Below are 20,931 nucleotides of genomic sequence, written 5' to 3'. Positions count from 1 at the left end.
AGCATAAATGCATGAAATACAGGTGCAAAACGAAAAGTATTATCTTTCAAGATGGCATTTAAGCAGACTTTTGAAACCTAATAAACCTATGTATTGCTAATGCTCTTGATGCTCCTGAATATTCTTTTGTACCCATTTGTCTGAATAAAGAAATTACACTATAAAGATCCAAATCTTCTGGTCCCAAGTAGGGACCAAATCTGTCAATATCTTTCTTTAATAACCTAGGCCGGTGGGATATCAGTGGTGAGCACAGCTTTGGGCACATCAGTTAGAGAAAAAACAAAGTCAGTACAATTCTGTGTCATCCTAAAAATTTAGCCCACAGTGATTATCTTGAGCCTTTTGCCAAAGCTTCTGAAAATGCCTGTACACAAATTGCAAATACACAGATTTTTATGTTCAAAGCAAAAGCAGAGTACAAAAATATCCAAGTTCATTATAAAGAAGATTACCATAGTAAATAAACAAACAAACAAACAAATAGCCATTCATGGATGTAAACACTGGATCTGTACCTGCAGAAACAGCTGGAAGCCAGTCCATGGTCTGAAGCCAGCTTGAGGCTTTTTTTGTCCCAAGTTAAATATTTGCATAGTATTAAGCTTAAAATTAAAGCATTTGCTGAAGAAACTTGCTGACTTGTGTATATGGAAAAACAAGAGGGAATTTACTGTCCCTGCACACTGGGGCAGATTCTTGGGATGCCTTCTCCTTCCCATGAATTCCTGGACAGCAGAGAGACAGACAGACTACCGACCGGGGAATTCCCCTCTCGGTTTCCGGAGGATTTTGTGCGCGGGCTGGACAGAGAGGCAATAACCCAGGTAGAAACTTTATGAAGGCAGCATTTGTTGCTTTGGTGCTTGCTCCTCGACCACCTGGTAACACTCCTTCCTTTTAGCATTGTCCCCAGCTCAGAAAAGCTCCATTCACACAGCACCTCCACCCGTGCAGGTTTGACTGGTCCCTGTGCCGCTCCCGGCCCCCCAATTCCTGGCATGCTGGCCACTGGCAGGCTCCGGACACTCACTGCCCCAGGGACACGGGCTGGGGGCTGCTCACAGAGCGGCTTTCTGAGGCAGCCTTCGCCCCTGGCGCCCACTTGCCGAAATAAGGCACAAAAGCACTGCTGTCTCAGTGTGTCTGCCTGGGCCAGAGCAGGCTGATTCCCGGTCCCTAGGTGCTAGCGGGGGCACACGAGACCCTGTGAGGGCCTTGTGGTTTTGGGTTCCCTCTTCTGCCCTCGCAGAGCACAGAGCTGTGCTGGCAGCATAAGCTCCCTCTCCTTCTACCGCCAGCACGCCTCTGACAGTCGCATGTCCCCATAGCCCATTACCTCCAGTTTACATCTCGCCATCAATTTTCTAGTTACAGGAAAATGTATATTGAGCTGTGAGGAAAGGCCAGGGCAGTGTCAAGGGCATTAAAAGGACTCCAGGGACTGATTAGAGTCAAAAAGGAAAGGATTTATGATTGTTAATAAAGTTAAATCTGCCGGAGTCCTGCTTATTCTTTCCAACTGCAGGTAATCAGATCTTAAAGGAAAAATTATTAAGGTGTAAAATCATGAAGGGTATTACCATCCCCTCTGAAAGAAAACCTATGTGTTGCTTTGAAGCACCTGGCCAGGAGACAGTCAGGCTCACTGTGGCACCTACACTGACCCGAGGGAAGAGAAGAAAAGATACATCACCTGCCCTTTGCCTTGGGTTAGCAGCAACCTCAGTACCAATCATGTCTGTCACCTGAACAGTCGTGAGTCCCCCTGGCACCTGCCACTCCGGCTGGCAGCTGGGACAGAGCTAGGACTTCCACAGACCATGGAGCACCACACTGCACCTCAGCAACAAGCATGGGCAGACAGGGAAGAAAAGCTTCCCCCTCTGTTGGCACTTCACATCCACAACAAAAAAGGACAAAGCAAAGAAGGAAGCTCTTGCCTCTCCCAGTCTGGTGTCATGTATGCACCTTCTGCTGAAGAATGCAATCTACCTGGATACCACAGGACTACTCTGAAACTTGATTTAAATGGTTTTTAATCTAACGTGCCTAAAAATTAGCACAATTTTACAGGACACTGCTACTGGCTGCTCAGAGCAGCTGTGGGTGTCCCATCCCTGGAAGTGCTCCAGGCCAGGCCAGATGGTGCTCTGAGCAACCTGGTCTAGTGGAAAGTGTCCCTGCCAGCAGCAGGGGCACTGGAACTAGATGGTCTTTAAAAGCCTTTTCCAACTGAAGTTATTCTATGATTCTAAGAAGTTAATGATTTTCCACATTGAAATAACAACACTGAGAGAAGGCAAAGCAAAGTGGAGGGCCAAAGTTTAACAAAACCATTGGGAATTTTCTATCTATATCTAAATTACATGCACTTTATTGGATCTCAAGTTTTCATTTTTCTACTGCTTAATAATCACCAATATGTTATATATACCCTTTCCATTTTGTCATTCTTTCACTATATTACATCAAATTTAATTTCCTGTGGAAGTGTGTAATCTTTTCAGCTGTCACTGTCTCAGAAGCTTTTCTGTAATAAGCAGAGCCTCATCCTCTGGCAGGTCGATCTTTTATGAGCTGTGCTCCTGCAGATTAGTTTCCTGAAATGTTTGCAATGCTATATGAGAACCGGCAAAAGAGGAGAACCAAAATAACACCCAAAAGGAAAAATAAACATGAAAACCTTCACTTCTTTCTGACTCCTGTGTTCACTGGTCAACGAAAATTTCATTTTGATGTGTGTAGATGGTAAATCCATGAAGGTTACTGCTGCGTATCAAAACCTTCACGAGGTGTGAGACACAGCCTCCCTGGCCCTACAGCTCATTAAAAGTAGAGCTGTGAGATGGCTGCTTGCTATTGTGCTGGGGAACATGGAGATGTGCAAATGGTCACCACTCTGACAGCAGCCTCTCCCCACCACCTGCCCTTGGCACTCCAAGAGGTCCCCAAAAAGCCACATTCCACCAGAAAAGTGAAAATGTCAACCAAGACACATTCACGCTTTTCCTGATGAGATACCTGTAACAGCAGGAAAGCAGACCACCTGGTCTGCTGGGGCCCTTCCAGACCTCTGCCCCTGCAGGACATGAAACTCATCTTCTTCAAACCAGCTTTCCATTACCAATGCTTACACACACGCACCAAAACAACTTATTTACAAAAACACATACCAACAGATAATTCTGAACATTTGAAAATTAATCAACTCACAAGAAATATGAACAACAAGAAAATCCTATTCCTCTATCCCTCCTGAAAAGGTGCTTTGGTATGGACAACAGAAGAGATATCTGAACAAACACAAGCAGTCTGAAAGGGGTCATGTTAATGGTGTTTGACCAGCAGAGACTACTGAGGGTGGCTACAAAGGCATGCTAGAAGCCCTGCCAGAAGAAGCAGGTGCAATGCTCCCTCACTTCAGTGGAGACATCACCTCTGAGAGCTTTTCTTTGAACTGCCCAGCCAGATGTGGAAACCTTCACCAACCAACACACAGGCGACCCAAACTGTGAACTACTTTCCTAAAACACACAGCATTGATCAATGAAGAATGATCTTTCTCTTCCTGTCCCCTGTAAGACTTCTGTCTCGCTTTCCCTCTCTCACACCACTGCTGTAGCACACAGGGAGCAGCTGGAACAGCTCCCTGTAACTGGTTGTACATGTGGCTTAATATTTATTTCAGTGACTTTTAGCACTTTCTTGTTATTGTTTCTGTGCTGTTCCAACAAGCAATGGTTAATGTAAGATGCAGACATATTTCTGACAGTGTCTTCAAAATTACATGTAAAAATACAGTGTGTTAAACACAGATACATACTTTCAGAGCAAACAGTTATCTTACCCTTATCACATATAACAAGCATTTCACTAATTGAGTTCTCTTCTCATTATTTTGTCTATCCATTTTCTTGTAATTCTGTTTTACATTTGTATCTTTAATACTTAATCTCTAAGAAATGGCTAACCAGTAAAAATAATCCAAGCAGGGAACATTACTTTAACAGAAGGTGTTAAATACAGTGCAATTCCACTCCCATCAGCATGAAGAAACTTTTTTCAGCCAGCTTTGGTGGAAGCTGCATTGGAGCCATAAGTCAGATGAAGATGTTCCACGCTAACAGCTACATGGTGTGCTCTGAACTGCTTTAGAACCTAAACCAACAATGTAATCACTCTCATAAAACCATTCTGCCATAGTCTTACAGGACCTGAGTGTGTGTTAAAAATTTCAAGCCAGAATCACAAAAAGAAAGGACATGCCAGCTACCAGTGACGTTAGATTTTTTGCCATTTAGGCCATAAATTGAATAGCCTTCCTTCACCAGATGTGGATCTCAGTCTCCATTCCCTTATACAGGGTGAGGAAAACAGGCTCAAATATGAATTTACTTCCTATTGAAATCTTGGTCAAAGATGATGGGCGATGTAAAGATAAAACATCAGGACAATAACTGCCATCATCTGGTTGAGTTTGGTAAAATGGAGTTAATTTACACTTCTTTAGGGACTCACTGGTGTGTGAAATTAATCTAATTTAGACTGACCAGAAATTGAAAATGGAATGAAGAAAGAAAGCAATTTAACACCTTTCCTAAATGCAAAAAAAAGTACTGCTGTAAGTGCAGCAACACAGTTAAAGTAGAGAACAATACAGTTAAAGTACAGAACACTTCATGCTACTGCTCCCACTCCCTCCTTCTTGAGAGAGAGAATAATCATCTGTATATCTACATATCATCACTGTACCAGTATAATCTCATCCAAGGGAAACATTGCTAGAATGCTTCTACCAGTATCTGTGAATAAATACATGTTCAAGTTAAAACAGTTCACTGTTCTGCATACAGGCCAGGCCTAGCAGATAACATCTGCTGGAACAGCTCCCTGTAACTGGTTGTACATGTGGCTTAACATTTACTTCAATGACTTTTAGCACCTTCTTGTTATTGTTTCTGTGCTGTTCCAACAAGCAACGGTTAATGTAAAATGCAGACATTCACATACCATGTATTTGTGGATAACTGGTTCCCAGAGATGTGGCAGTGATAACATTGTCATCGTAAGAGTCAAAGTAGCTCATGGTAGATCACATGTCAGAAGAGGGTCCCACCTGAAATTATAACAAATCCAGATACTGAATTCATCATATTCAAAGGTTTACAGCAAGCTCTGCCAATACATTTGTGCATTTCACACATTCATCCTGTGCATTAACAGGGTCTGTGCTTTTTCCAGGCTCACAGAAAACATTCTGCCATTCACAATGGCAAGCAAAAGTGCCCTGCTGTAGCCAAACTGTTTTGGCCCACTGCTCCAGACCATATTTCAGGCATACTATCAAAGCACTGAAAACTAGTTTTCAATATTGAAGCAGAAGCTGTTACTGCCCAGTGGACAGACACAGAATTTCAGATTTTCCATTTGTCAGGTCCTTGAAAAGCATGTAATTCCTTTCACCAGTACACGAGTGCACTGCCAGTTTGGCTTTACCTTTCCTTTTTGTTTTTCCTCTCCCCCAAACATTGTAAATTGATGGTCTGGAAGAAGATGCAACACGAGCTATCTTGTTACCTATTCTCTGGAGATCAAGGGACCTTAAGAAAGCATTTACTTCCCACTGGTGACTACAATCACCTTATTTGTAATAATTTGATAATTTAAAATCACCTGATGGGTGAGTCCAGTTTTAAATATTTTGGTAAGTAACCAACTCAATGAGCTTGCATTAGCAGTGCTATCTGCAATGACAAGGCACACTGCAACAAACAAACAATCCAATTTCTTAATCAAGCCTCCCCAAACAGAAGCTGATCTTCCTCCTACTCTACAAGCTTCATCTCATCCTAGAGTAAGTGGTTTTCAAGAAGAAAGTCTGGAAAATAACAAAGAATTTTCAAGAATTCAGATTTTAAGAATAGTTTATATTTTTTAAATTACTCTAATGCTTCTTTGACTCTTCATGCCTCCAAAGTGGCTTGGCTCCTGCCTTTATTACACTTCAGCGAGAAGCCTCAACACCCCACAGCTCACAAGTATCATGTACACCTTCCTTTGCTGACAGCCAAGCAAGTCAGTTTCTCCCATGCTCTGTATTTGGTTTTCAATAACAAGTGTAAAACCGTGTAAAGACTAAGTTACAAAGAACAAAATCCATGGGTCCAAAACAACAACAAAAAATTACTGGTAAAAGGCAGTATGTATACTGCCCATGGGTATGATGCTACAGTGTAATATCTAAAGTTTGCCTGCTCTGAAGCAGTATAAGAGAGCAGTGCACATATTTTTGGGCATAGGCACACTTAAATGCCAGATGCTGAGGTGAGGTGCTGGTCCTATCCCACAGCATGGGATCCAGCAGCAGTGGGGAAATCAGGGGAGCAATGACTGCCCAGAGGCAGCAATGGCTGGCAGATGGTGTGGGGAGACCTGAGTGTCAGATAGATCTGTTCTATGCAACTGCTGAAATTTGCTTTCCCAGTAATTCCCTTTCACCTAAAAAAGCAAAATTTCTCAACCTGTTGAAGCCTTAAAAAGAAACTTCTTTCCCAGAGAAATCATTCGTGACATACCTCCCCCCACATAAGGATGAACACTGCCAACTGCCTTCAACAGAAAAACACAGTAATACATGCAACACATTCTTCTGCTTGCAGATTTATTTGGAGTCATTTAATAAATTGTCCCTAATGACTGCACCAAATCATTTACCTTGCAAACTACCAGGACTTTTCAGGTGAATAATTTAAACATTTTTCTTTTTTCTTTATGTCTGTTAACAGTTGTGTTAGAAAATGAAAACTCTCAGGAATACTTTCATCTTAAAGCTCTGAATCACCATATGAATTGAAAAGAATGATCACCAGATAGGTACATCATGAACAGAAATATGCAGCACACATGGAACCAAGTGAAACACAGTCTTATCGTCTCTAGGAAATCAGTTCAAAACTAACTCAAGTTGGTAGCTGTCACCAGCTTCCTGCTCTCCAGTGTCCTGTAGGAAATCAGTTTGTAATTATCCTTTTGATTCCCTTGTCCTCAGATTTCTTCACTGAGTTTTTAGCCTCTTCCTTGGCCAGGTCCAGATTTTCAAGGCCATCAGTTATGCCTCATTTCAGAGCTTGCTATCTTTCTGCTCACAGTTGAGATGGGAGGGATCTCAGAGACCACGTAGAAGAAAGCAAAAACTGCTCGAAGCAAACCACTTCTAGTGGAGCCAGAGGCACTAATGAGCAACAGCTAAGAACTGAAGTAATTACTCATGACTCTGACAACTTTCAAGATCTTTCACAAAGATCTTTCTGTCAGAGGCTTCCTAATTCCTTCCTTACCTGTGGTGAGAAACAGACACCAAAGTCCAAAAATCCACCTAAAAATTGCAAGTCCTAGAAGAGCTTCTTTAAGGCAAAAGCAAAGTCTCTAGGTGAAGCAAAAGTCATGGAAATCATTGTGAAATGAAATGGAAATTAAAATTATATGGGAGGTATTTAAGTAGGTGGCTCTAGCAATTACGGAAATAGTGTTGACAGAAATCCACTGGGGATCCAGCGCTTAAAATCTCAGTGGGAGAAAGACTGGAAACTAAACATACAAATCAATATGGTCTTTACAGAAAGAGAGACTGGTAACAAAACGAATACAGTTCTTGTCCAAACTGTTTCTTTTCTATAGCTAGACAGATCTCTAGTGCTATCAATTAAAACCTTCATTTTCACAAGCAATGTTTTAAGGAAATGCAATACTAGGCACAGATAGAAAAATTAATGGAAGCTGAAATTAATTATTTGCTTCCAACTTAATTCCAGACATGTGTGCCATCACTTCCTAACACTGAGTCTGTATGTCTTAGGATTATCCTACACTGCATTTATACATACTAAACTACTAATAAGTTACTCACTTGCCCCAAAGTTACTCCTTTCTTACAACAAAGTACAGCACTGAAGAAGCAAATATGCAATCTTTTGTATTATAAATATTCATATCAATGCACACAGTGAAGTCACACCAACAGAGCTACAGAGGCCTAACAACCACAGGTATTTAGAAAGTCCCTATAAAACCACTGTTGTGTTCTAGGAGTTACCAGGCTTTTAGCAATTCTTTCTTCTCATGTTTGTGAAGAATGAATGAGGACTTAAGAAATAGACAAAGCAGCTAAACCAAATGCTTAGATTGATTATATACAAGCATCGAACTCTCTATAAACTCAAGTCAGGAGGAATCAAGCCTCAAAAACTCTCCAGAGACATATAATAGGATATATTTTATTATTAATTTAATTAAAAACTATAGCTTCCAGTTTAAAAAATTCTAATCTTTTTAAAATATACCTCTTAATAGCCTTTCAGAAAATTAAAATTTAAAATTAAATGAAAAATATAATTAATGATCTGAAAAAAAACTTTTCTGTCCTTTCCTCTCAATCAATCTAAGGGTCATATATTGCTTTCCTGGCACCTGTTTTCTGCTTTATAACTTCAGCATGATTTCAGTAAAGCTGAGAAAGTTGGCATTTTGTTCTCTCTGCCATCAGAAGCCACATTACAGACACAATTGCACTTGTATACTTTACTATGCAACACAAAAAATGGATGGATGGATGGATGGATGGATGGATGGATGGATGGATGGATGGATGGATGGATGGATGGATAAAGTGACAGTAAAATATATCACACTGACATCCACACAGACTGATGCCCTTTTCTCCAAACAGAAAAGGCACAGTGCTTGACAGTGACCCAGGCTTTTCCCCAAACCACATGTCCACACACACTGCAGCTGCACTCTGAGAGGAAAACAGGAGCAGTAGTTTCTCAGTAAGAGGGAGTTACACTGCTGGTAGCAACTATTGAGTTCTGCCTTTGTAACATCCAAACACAAATAATTCACATCAACAAGTGGGAGGGCAAGTGGGAAGAGAATGAGAGATAGGAGATGCAGCTGCAGACACGAAGGCAAGCTGCAGTAGGGGGTTCCACGGTGATGCACACCAATCTGCTGCCCAACAGCACTGGGGAATTCAGAAAATGGAAATTGAAAGCACTCCCTGGCACAAAGCTGCACAAAAGGAGTGAGGGATGTGCCAGAGCTCTACAGAAAATAAAGCATGGAAAACTACTTTTTCTTTGACTTTCTTTGATAACCTGCAGAAAAAGCTTCTAAAATTAAAAAAATACTTGTTAGACAGTCCCTGGCATGATATATTCCACCAGGACTATTTAATTTATCAACTACATTATTCTTTGTCACTCTATGACTTGCTTTGACCTTTCTCTCTTTTAGACTAACCTTTTTTTTTTTTTTTAATTCTGTGCCTTATTTTCATGAATGTTTGTGATCACAGAATATATTGAGAGTGACAGACAGTAAACATGACTGGAGGCTGTTGCACTTGGACTGTGACTTAGACTGTGATGTGAATGATCATCCAGAGGCGGGTATATGAGCTCAGAGTTAGAAGGTCACTCCAATGCCCGTCCCTCCAAATATCAACACTTTTGAAAAACAACCTCTAAAAATCAAGATCTAACACAAGGAGAATTTCACAGTAATTCCTATTTCTATTCCAGCCATAGTAATGAAACTCATTTCAGAGAACAAAAGTCATTAAACAGAAAATTTTGACAAATGAGAAGGAAGATGCTGGGGATATGAAAGTACAGGAAAAAACATCCCATTCCACCCCATATACCATTGGGATATAACAGGCCAAGTACTGGTGAGAGACACACAGAAAAAGACAGCCAGAGTCAGTCTAGAAAAGCACAAAGAGATTTGATCACTAAGCAGAGACAGAAACCCATCTGAAAGTCACAACTGTTTCTCCAGGCTCTGAAAGACAGAATTAAACTGGCTTAGTACTATATTCAAAACCGAATTTAATTAGCTGACATTAAGCAGGATAAGTTTGTGGTACCATGTTGCTCTGACAAGCTGTCTCCAGAAGGGTAAGTGGAAGGTAAAATCTTGAGATTAGGAAGGTAAAAAGGATGAGATTATGGCCACGCACTGAGACAGAAGGTAATGGCATGTCTGCTGAGGGCAGCTGAAGCTTGGTGCTGGACATTTCATCACACACTATAAAAGGATGGTATGTGATAGACGAGCCAGAAGTGCGAGTTTCAGATTCTGCACATTTACTCATATGGCTGTGCAGCTTCATCCTCCTTCTGCTGTTGCCACTTACATGAAGAAGAGAACCTTGGTGTATAACCTCTGCCATGAGTTTTTCTCCAGTTCCTCTCAGTCAGAGCTGCCCCCAGGAAAGACTATGATACCCTAGGTGCAATAATTTATTTTTGTTTATAAGAGAGCATGCTGGTCCCTGGTTGGAAGAACGAGGTCTGTGCTGGGGGCAGTTTCTGGGCTAACTGGGCAGGCTGACACATCTGTCAGCTGCTGCACATCTGTTGGGTGTTTTATGGGGTCCCCTACAGCACCCCTGTTCTGCTCTGCTCTACCAAGACTTCTCTATGTGTACGTCACCTGCACATCACAGTGCAGCCTGCAAGCAGAGTGGCGGTGCTTGACAGCAAATAAAAGTAAACAAATTATGGCAAAAATCTAGCAGCACACAGTGCCAAAGGAAGAATCAATGGTAAAATGCATACTAAATCCAAATTGTTTCCCCAAGGAACACTGGCAGGAAATGGAATAACACATTTCAAAGGGAAAGTCCCATGAATATGGGACGTAACAAGCCTTGCCTTCTCATGCCTCCTTGTACTGATAAATTCAGTTCTGGAGAAGGGTATCTCACTGTCGGTGCTAGAAATTCTGCTTATTTTCAAAGCAGGCACATGCATCCCAGGGCGTGACCAGGAAAGCTTTTGCTCACATCACTTAAACTAATATCTCAGCTCTGTCACACCAAAACCAAGCCAGATTTACCAAGCAAGCTTCATCCATCCCATTAGCAAGTCACTAAGGAGGTGTTCTGCCATCCCCTGACAAAACTGCACAGCAATGAGAGATCTTAATTTAGGCTGGCAATGCCCTTCTTCCTCCCGCAACTCCTCTCACCAGGACTGTGTTTAGGCTGTGTGACCTTGTGTGGCAGCTCACAGATTTTAAGTGCAAGCACAACACCCTGCATGCCCTTCTCTGGCACCACATTAATCACCCCACTTTAATGACTTCTACTGATACACCCTGCGTACCTAGCCATCCTCCCCAGCGGCTGCATCTACAGCAATAAATTAAACGTGCCCTTTCCCATACCCTGCCACTGTGTCATCCACCAGTAGAGAAAAAGCCACTGAGAATCTCAGCTGGCAGTCAGGGGTGAAAACCCATTTTACTAGTTAAGAGACCCCAGTTTAACTAGCCATTTGATAACTGACCCTAAATTTTTCTGGTTTTTTCCTCCAGAAGAACCCCATTTCTTTTTAGCTACAATGAGAACCGCAGATACAAGATACCAGTAATTACTGGGAAGTATCTACGCCACCCATTAGTCTACATAACTACAGATCAGAACTACCTTCAACTAAACAAACATAGCTACAGAGAACATATGAGTTTGTAGTATTATTTCTTAATTATCTCACTCTCTTCCAGGAAACTCAAGTCCACAGCTGAGCATGAATAAAGACACAAGATCTTTATGATAAGAAAAGCAAAACAATGGCCTGACATGACCTAACGAAAGCACAGGATACTACTCCCCCAGGGTAGAAATCTCCTTATTCCAAAACTTCCTTTCAAGTGTTTTGAATACATTACTAAACAAAGAAACAAGACATTCACTTTTGCAAGGCAGTAATATCCTTTAAAATAGTGGCATCTGATATTCTGTAAATCATCCACAAAATCAATGTGCTTTATGTCGGATGGGACCTTTAAACTTAAGAATAGAACAACTTTAGGTCTGAATCGCGACACAAAGATACATGTAATGAACTAAATATGTCAAAAGCTTCAGTGGAAAAAGGGTTGCTGAAGGTTTAAGATGGTTTAACTCAGCACACAAAGTCACACAGATTGACCTCTGTGATGCTAAGTGATGTATGGTGCTGGGAGTACCACCAAATCACACGACTTGATAAACAGACTGAAACAGTTCTTAGCTGCCAGTGATTTCTTATCTGACCATGGAGGGCATCTCACACTCTGTCTCCATCTTTGATCCCTGTGATAACATTTCTTTACTGTCCTCATCTGTCAGATATTTATGCTGTAAATTCAGCGAGTTTGAAGATGTAAAGACAAGGAAGCCTACATCTTCATAGAAGCCTTCAGATATCACTACATGGAAAGTAATAGTCATGGTAATAAAAAAAAAAATCACTTACAGCACACAGTTGTAACATTTTACCATTTTAACATAGCTTCCTATCCGGAAAGCATTCTCAAAGGAATTAATTCGACCTTCCTCCCGACATCTCTTTTGTAACCCTGCTTCCTACTTAAAAAAACCCAAACCCTGCAATCACAAACTCTGTGTGATATCGTGCCTGTGTCTGTCCATCTTCTCTTAATAATTTCTCTAAAGGCATTCAACAAAGAGGTAGCAGTCTCAAAATTACTCACTTGCCAGAAGTTCCTCCCAATTCCAACCTATGCTTAGACAGGAGAGAAATGGTCAGCATTCATGTAAAGGGAAAAATCTTCCATGTTGAGTCAGAAATTTCAGAATAAATAGATGTACAAAATGTAATAGATATGCAAAATGGTGTCAAAAGCTGAAGTCTACAACTACAGGTGCAGCCATATGGCTAAATAAAAGTGGGAAAGGAAGCAACTTCACACACTGGAATACACCAGCCCAGCTACCACACCACTGTGAGATGGACAGTGTGTATCCATGGTCTGCATCTCACTGGGAAAAGCCTACAAAGCTCCCATCACCCAAGTGTCTCCCACGGAGTTTTCCAGGGAGGACACACTGCAGCATCTGAAAAATCCTGAAGCCCTCAGTGAGAAGATACTGCTTTAAAAATGGTGAGAGGAAGCCTGGAAGCTGTTGCTGCTGCAAAAAAATACACATTCACACACTCCTGAGTACTCATTACAGTTGCAAAGACAAACTTCCAAACCCAAAATATAATACAATATTCTCTCTCTTGTTCTGTCACAATTGGCTGTTTCAGCAAAGTGTAGCAACAAAACCAAAATAAATACCACCAGGGAACTTCACTACTGTCTTCTCCTAAGGCAGTGTCTGCCAATGATTACATCCATGATACTGCCACTGCAACATGGGCAATTCGGATAAGCAGCAGGTGAATTATAAAACTATAACCAGCAGAACTGAAATTATAAACTTATTTTGCTGTAAAAATATTTTTTAAAAAATTTAAAGGCTCTATTTTGTCATACATATTTGTGTCATGAATTATATCAAAACACATCTAGATGTTGATGATACTTCAAATATACTGTGTAATGAAAACCATGATGAAAAAGCTTTTGAAGTAATTTATTACTCATTCCCATGCTTGATAAGAAAACAAATATTATACTGATTTATTTATTTTATGCCATCAAAAGCATCATATTTTGAAAGCAGTAATTTCTTTCCACTACCAGTTTGTAGCATCCTGCTTCCATGTCTGCAGTTTAGGAACTCAAGAGTTTCATCTGCTGGTGTGAGGGAAAAGATTTGAGTAGCTACAAGTAAGTGCAACTACAAGAAATGCCTTGTAGTTGAAAGACAGATGACAGCAGGATGGAACACATAACCAGAATATTTTAGAAGTCTAAAATTTTTCTTCCTATTGATATAATATGGACAACAGATGGGTCTTTAAATGCAGCTCTCGATACAACTTTGCATGTGAGAAGGGAAATAATTTGGAGTTCACGGGAACAGGAGCAGATTGTTCTGTGAATCCAGTTGGTGTCATTCTACACCCTTAAATTCTCCTGCAAAATACTGTAAGCAGAACAGCAGGAGTCCCAAAATTCCCCACACGGGCTCCAGCTCAGTAAGCCATTCCTATTCACAAAGTATATAACCATATACTTAACTTCACGAGAATGTATAGACCCAGTGGTTTCACTACAGCTTAGGAATCTGCCTGAAATTAAAGTTTCATTTAGGGGCTTTGCTAATGAAGCACCAGATTTATCTGGCAGATATTTGTGCTGCATTTCTCCCATGCCTTGACTGCGGACTGCACCTTAGTTAGGGAATTTTCCCCTTAAGTAAAGGATATAGAACTGGACTCCAAAGCCACATGTAGCCTGACTTTTGCAAAGACTTCTGTGTTTAATACCATAAATACCATAAGCAAAGGTGCCTGTAGCAAATGGCACAAATATTGGTCACTCTGAGAGTGGTCACTTAAAAACAGACAGAAACAAACCAAAAATTAATGTTCAAACCTTTCAATTAGTTTTAGCACAAAACCCCTATTGGCTCCCTATGGATCAATGGCAGAATACAGCATCTGCCTACAGGATGTCTCTGTAAGGTAAGGAAGTGGAACTGGCATGAAGAGAACACTGCACAACAGTGATACTGCTGTGCCTCACTCATATTTATGAATATAACTCATATGAAAATCAGTGTAAGGTAGTGTGAATCTTGCCCCAAACTCATGAACTGTGTAGCAGAACCAGGAACTGAAGCTGTGGGTACTGAGTCTCCACCCAGCCTGCCACTCACTAGACCATACTTCCTTGGGTAGAGAATTACAGTAAATATCAAGTCAGCTGGGTACTGCTGAGTTTGTGTGATCACACATCACAAACAGTAAAACATGCCACCACCATAAACTCAAAGGTCTACTCCATGCATATGACGTTTTCACTTTTAGTTTTGATGCAAAGCATTCAAATTCCAAGTGCAAGCACATGCATTTAAAGCAGTTTTTTCAGATGGAATAAAATATACATTGAAGCAGTGAGTGGTATTCTAGTTTTCAGAGTTTCTCGGCAAAATGGTTATAAAAAAACTGTCATTACCATTTTGAATCTACAAGAATGACACGTCAGCAGAAACAAAAAAAACTTTTTCTCACTATTGCAACCAGGCACCTTAGTGCATGCAGTATGCCAGGAAAACAGACTTGCTGCAGGAGGAATTGAACTGGCACAAGTACAACAGAAAGGATTTTAATCTACAAGCACTGTACTGTGGAAAGCAACTGCACAAGGAAGCATGCGCCATGCAATAAACCAAATCTTTCATGGTGTGCTCAAAAAAACAACTCCATTCACAAAGTAAAACTTGTGACAAACATCTCCAAAGTTTGGGAAGGTTCAAAACCAGGGCCTGCCAAGGTAAAGAAAGACAGCACACATAATTCTGCAGGCTGAAACCTGTTCTCTACCATAAAGAAGGGTGTTGTATTGGTGCTTCCAAAGAAACATGCACCATGGCAACACCACGGCAGTGTTGAACTTGCCTTGGTGAGACTGATGGTGCAATCAACACAATCCCATGGCCAGCCTTGTCTACAACTGAACAACAGCTTTTGCTTCTCATCCCAACAAACAGTGAAACCATCATGACTTGTGATCTGCCTCTCCCAAAGCAGTGGCAGGTTCACAAGGGACTGGCTGAGGGGTAGCAGAACTGCAACAAGCACAGTCACAGGAACCAGGCAAATGCTCTGAAATGCATTCCTGTGACAAGGAGCTAAGACCACACACCCACTTAGGTTACACATTATACAAATTTCAGTATAACCCTAGGGTCCAATTTTACACACAGCAGCTCTGGGGAGGTTGTGTTGTAGCAACTCAACATGGAAAAAGGGTAGCCTTTGCATGGCTCCAGACACCATACCAAGGCACACAGTACAACCACAGTTAAGAGAAAATAAGTTTGCAATAATGAGAAGATTTGTTTAAAACTCTCCCATCCTTATCTATTCTTTATTTGTATCAGACTTACTGTAAATTTGTTTGATTTTTTTTTTTTAATGTTTCAATCTGCTAAGAAAAGTCTTCTTGCAGATGGACTGGTAATGAAATACAAATAGAATGCTTCATATGAAAAAAGTAATGCACAGCATATTTTTTTCCTTTACTTGTTTCATCTTAATTTGCACCTAGTAATTTTCATGCTGAGCATCTCATTTGGTTAAATAATTAGTGTAAATTAAATTTCACCTTTTTTTAACAGGCAAAAATGGTGAAACTGAGTTGGTAATTGTTTCAAGTTTTGTCACAATGTGGAAACAACTTGATAACCTGACAACACTTAAGAATTCGAGTGAACAAGATGCACAAAAGCAAGGAAAATGAAACTGCGTACAGCAGCTTGCAGGGTAAGAAATCCCTCTGTGCAGAGCCTTATGACCTGGAGTAGCAACCTCTGAAGATCTGTTCAAAGACACCAGGATGTGAGAGCTTACTCCTGAGCAAGCTACTGCCAGCTCCTGCACAGAAATACACCCCCTCCTTGCCCGTGCATCCGTGCCACTCATGGCAATTAACTTTCTTGCACCCAGCAGCCACATGCTTATCCTACTCTGCTCACTCATAGATTTCAACAGAAATTGCACCAGAATCAAGGCCAGCCCACACCTCCCACAGCACGTGGTGAACAACCCTCGCTGCTCACGGGCACTGATCACTATGCTCATCTGCCGTGGCACCATCCTGTGCCTGCACAGCCCAGCTCACCCTCCCATCAGCCCTCAGCAGCCCCGGCTGCCCCAGGCAAAAGCCAGCAGGCACAGGCTCTCACCTCACAAGATCAGGCAGCAGGGAGCCACAACAACCTCCTCTGCAGCCACGTCATCTCACTGATTCCACCGAAACACGGGGTGGAAACTCTCATGGGTCCCGTGATGCTCCCTCTGACCCTCCTGGCTTTACAAGTCATGGCTTTTAACAAAGCCACAAGGACTTCTCATGCAAAACAGTAAGGGAAACTCAAGTAAGGTACACTCAAGTAAAGGACAATTAAGCCCTCCTAAGAAGCCACAACAGAAAATTTCACCAACAAAAATTTCAACAGTTTTGTACAACATCCCTACGCAATGTTCATCTATATCAAGTAAATCATGGTGCTGAAGAAAGGACCATGACCATTAGTCCGACAAAACCCACTACAGAGTCAAAAGTAATAAATACTGGAGTTGATAGAAACAGAAAACATTTGATGAACTCAAATTTTGGTTTTCATCATGCAGGTTCAGGAATATGTCTTTCTCCACCTACAAGGTCTTGGTGTCCTCATGTGCCACTATGTCAATTCCCAGCTCTAAGCTTCTGCTGCTGTAACAGTAACGTGACTATGCAAAACTATAAGTCAATTCAGTACAATAAATAAAATTCTCCAGAAGACTGAAATTTATTTTATGTTTTCATAAAAAAGCAAGTTTCTTTTGAAGGATGTTGTACTGACAAGAGTAAGAGTCCAAGAGAAATCCTGCATTTGTTCGGAAAATAGGGACATACCATGAGCAACATGGTCCGCTTCCTTATATAGCGCCTTTTAGACACCCTTGGCCATGACCAGGATGGCCTCCTGTGTGAGAAAATACTCATTTCCGTCCGTGCTTGTTCATCTCCTCGTGTCTGGGCTGAGGTTATCAGCACTGGTGCTGGCTACAGCAACGGCTTACAGTGGCTGCTTGTCACTGTAACATCTCAGCTGTCACCTGTACCAAGGCGCCATCAGCTGCTGTGTTCATATGTACACACAGCAGTGCAGGAGACCATTAATATCAGCACTCATTTTCAACCATCTGTTGCTAATAACATTAAAGTTTAAAAGCACAGGAGTTTATAACCCTATGCCACAGTTTACAGCTGTTTCATTTATAGATAAGGCAAAGGAAAAGTACATGATTATTTGGTGAAAATGAGGGAGCAGGACAGTCTGAAGGGGAATTCAGGAGCACTAAACCATTCCTTTCCGAAACAGTCATTATTCCTACTCCTTACCTGAAGACCTGTTATTCTTGCACCTTTATTTCCTGACATTATTATTTAACATTTGTATATACGCCACTAAAGCAAAAAGTCATCCCAGGCTTAACAACTCAGCATGACTTTCAAGATCAAGCCTAAGTTACAGCAGAGAAAATTGTCAAGGAAATATTATTAAAGGAAAAATTAAATCAATTGCTTTTACTCTAATGCATTCATATAATCACTTGCCTCTCCTTTCCATAAACTGGTTGTAAAATCTCTTGAGACAGAGGACTGTTGTGTTGCACACATGCCTAATGATACTATAAGGGCATATTAAAGAAAGGAAGGAAAAGGATTTATATAACACTTTAGAGGGGCAATCACAGCTCATCAAGTTATTTTCTTTTACATGCGAAATCAGGCCCATTTAATAGAATTTCCTCATTTATTATCCCAGAGGAAAAAGAAGGCAGGGGGTTGGGGTGGGGGAATTGGCGTGCACATGTACAAAACCCTCCAAGAACTGCTCACGCCTGGGCAAATTCACTCTTCTGTCAGTAAACATTCCCATCCCAAGACTTTGTTTCAAGACACATCCTCCTAATGAATAGCTGGACCTTGTCTGTGCAGCTGGGAGTACAAACACACAGCATTTCATCTCAAAACCCAGTCATATCTTAGCCTGCAAAAGGTTGACTGCCGTTATTTCTTTGCCTGTCTTGCTTTTTCCTGCTAGCAAGCATCTCACCAGGCATGATTCAAGTTACATAACTTCAGCTTGTTAAAAACAACAGTTATGCAGCTAGGTAGTACAAAAGATTAATGAGGTAAATCCAGAAGTTGCTTATTACAGAACCCAGACAAAAGCTGCTCCTTAAATAATATGCCTATGCAATTTTAAACAAATTAATATGCCACTGCACCAGCACTGTTTACATTCAAAGTTAATTAAATCTTTCAAATTCAGGATATTGTACTCTAGACTACTCAGTGTCACTTCTCACGCTACTATATGCAAACTCCCTAGTGCGTATGTGTTTTATTTTTTAAAACTGACCTGCTATCTCCCCAGTCATAAGATAATAACAGCTGAATATTGAATCAGGCAATTTCACTGTGTTGAAACGCTGTATTGCTTTAATGTTCTGGGTGACTATGCTGAGATAAAATCCTCCTCCCTGAGTTAGCAGCAAAATGCTTGTGTTTTGCAAATAATCGTTTTTACTCAAATCACTGTTTTGGTTATGAAGTGTAAAAGCAACAGCCAGAGAGGGTTAAACAGGCTTCCTGTCAATGCTCTGCAAGAAGCCAGCTTCTTTATTGCAGCAAGGCAAAGAAATCTGTTCAGGCCCTGTATATTCAGCATTATTCAGCACTATTGGGGCCATATTCCAGGATCCCTCAATGCCCACCTGACAGTGTCTCCTCTACATTAAGGCAGTAATATGGTCTCCCCAAGGCAAATCATCACCTGACCATCCTGGTCTCTGCAGCTCAGCTGTGTCCAGTGACATGCTCCATGGAGCAAGCCATTACCACATAACTGTATTCTCTTCTCAGTCACTTCTCCAGGAGGTAAAAAAAAAAGGGATAAAAAAAAAAAGGATAAAAAAAAAAAAAGAAGAACATTACAAAGCTCGTATTTCTGGCATCACCACCACAGCAGAGCAATAGGGAGGCAACTGGCTACCCCCAGGAGGAGGCAACAGCAGCGGGGGCCTGTGTGAGCACCAGCTGGCTGCCAAGCCCAGGCTTGAAACTAGGTCTCAGCCCACTCGACTGCAGGGGAAGGGAGGGGAGAAGAAAAAAAAAAAAAAAAAAAAAAAAGCAGCACTTTCTCAGAGCAGGAAGAAGGGGAGGCCACGAGCGTTTCCTGTTGTGCAGCTGAAACAAGCAAAGACGTCATTACACTTACGCTCCCTCAGGGTGTCAGCAGATTGAGGGCCAAAGTTCAGTCATTTCCAATGCACCGCAAGGAGGGAGGTTTTGGAGGAGAAACCAGCAGTGGCTTTATTGCTAACAGTGTTCTCTGCACTTGCATAGCAAAACAGCTAAGCAGCGTGTTACCAGGCTCAGCTGCAAAGTATCCTATGTGACTAGAAACAATATTTGCTCAGGAGCCGTGCTGCTCTTATTTTTCTTGTACAGCTTGTGTAAGAATATTACTGAAATACAGACGTGGAATGAAATATTACTACAATATCAAAATGCACTAAGCTTTTTTTTTCTGCAGCCCATACTTCTGAAAGCATCTGGAAATCAAGCCTTACATTGCTTTGGATCCCATGAAGTAAAGCATGTTTTGTAAATGCATAAGAGGCACAACTAGCAGGTAGATCTCCAAGATCCCCTCATCAGATATGGCCAACAACCTGGCAGAGTGAAAACAGAGGCCTCTTTTCAAATTTGCTTGTCTTTCTGAAGCAGGTCAGATCCCAGCCTAAGGAAAAGGGCAAGAGGATGCACGAGTTGGGTAGTGGCATGTGCATGTCCAACATTTGGTAACTGTCAACCAGGCTGTCTATCTAAATGTAAGAAAATCAGTATAGCTGGCAAGCACAGGGGGAATCTGGGTTGCAGTCCTACCCACCATTACTACCTTCTTAAGCTAAACATTAGAAAGACTTTTTAAATGGAAAGCATTGACAAGAGTGCAAATGAGATTCTTGTCAGAATTTCAGGTGGTTTCAGAGTCTCCACTCCCCACTGGAAGCTTTAAAGTGCAGTCTGAACAGCCACCTGTAGAAAATGCTTTGGTTATAGCTGATCCTCTCCTGGGGCAGAGGGATGCACAGGCTTACAGTACACGCTCACTCATGAGACACATTCTAGACCAAATTTTGATAGTCTCTGAACAACATGTTAAAACACAGTGATAAACAGTCATTCTGCACTAAGCATGTCCCAGCATACACTGAATGTGACAGATTGGGTGGCAGCGCTCCACTTGATAGAAGTTGTTTTCCAAATAGAGGTACTTAACAAACATCAGTAAAAAAGGTTACAAGGAGTTTGGAAAATGCTCTTCTGAATTCTCTTCTCACAGTGCCATCACTAGCTGAAGAGAGTATTTTTGCGTTATTTCTGTAATAACCACCA

At 41.3% G+C, this 20,931-nt stretch overlaps 1 protein-coding gene across 3 annotated transcripts in view; it reads right to left on the bottom strand.

Annotated features, from left to right (window-relative positions):
* The window catches only part of HIVEP2 (HIVEP zinc finger 2), a 137,020-nt gene that overhangs the window by 99,807 nt on the left and 16,282 nt on the right, over positions 1-20,931 (bottom strand). For all 3 annotated transcript variants that reach the window (XM_066315567.1, XM_066315566.1, XM_066315568.1), the window contains one exon: positions 5,014-5,119. The gene's annotated coding sequence lies outside the window, so the exon portion shown is untranslated. Of the gene's footprint in view, positions 1-5,013; positions 5,120-20,931 lie in introns of those variants that run through there.

This window comes from Sylvia atricapilla, chromosome 3 (assembly GCF_009819655.1).
Source record: "Sylvia atricapilla isolate bSylAtr1 chromosome 3, bSylAtr1.pri, whole genome shotgun sequence".
Taxonomy (NCBI): Eukaryota; Metazoa; Chordata; class Aves; order Passeriformes; family Sylviidae; genus Sylvia; species Sylvia atricapilla.
The sequence above is the reverse complement of the archived record's forward strand: the minus strand, read 5'-3'. Positions and strand labels throughout refer to the sequence as shown.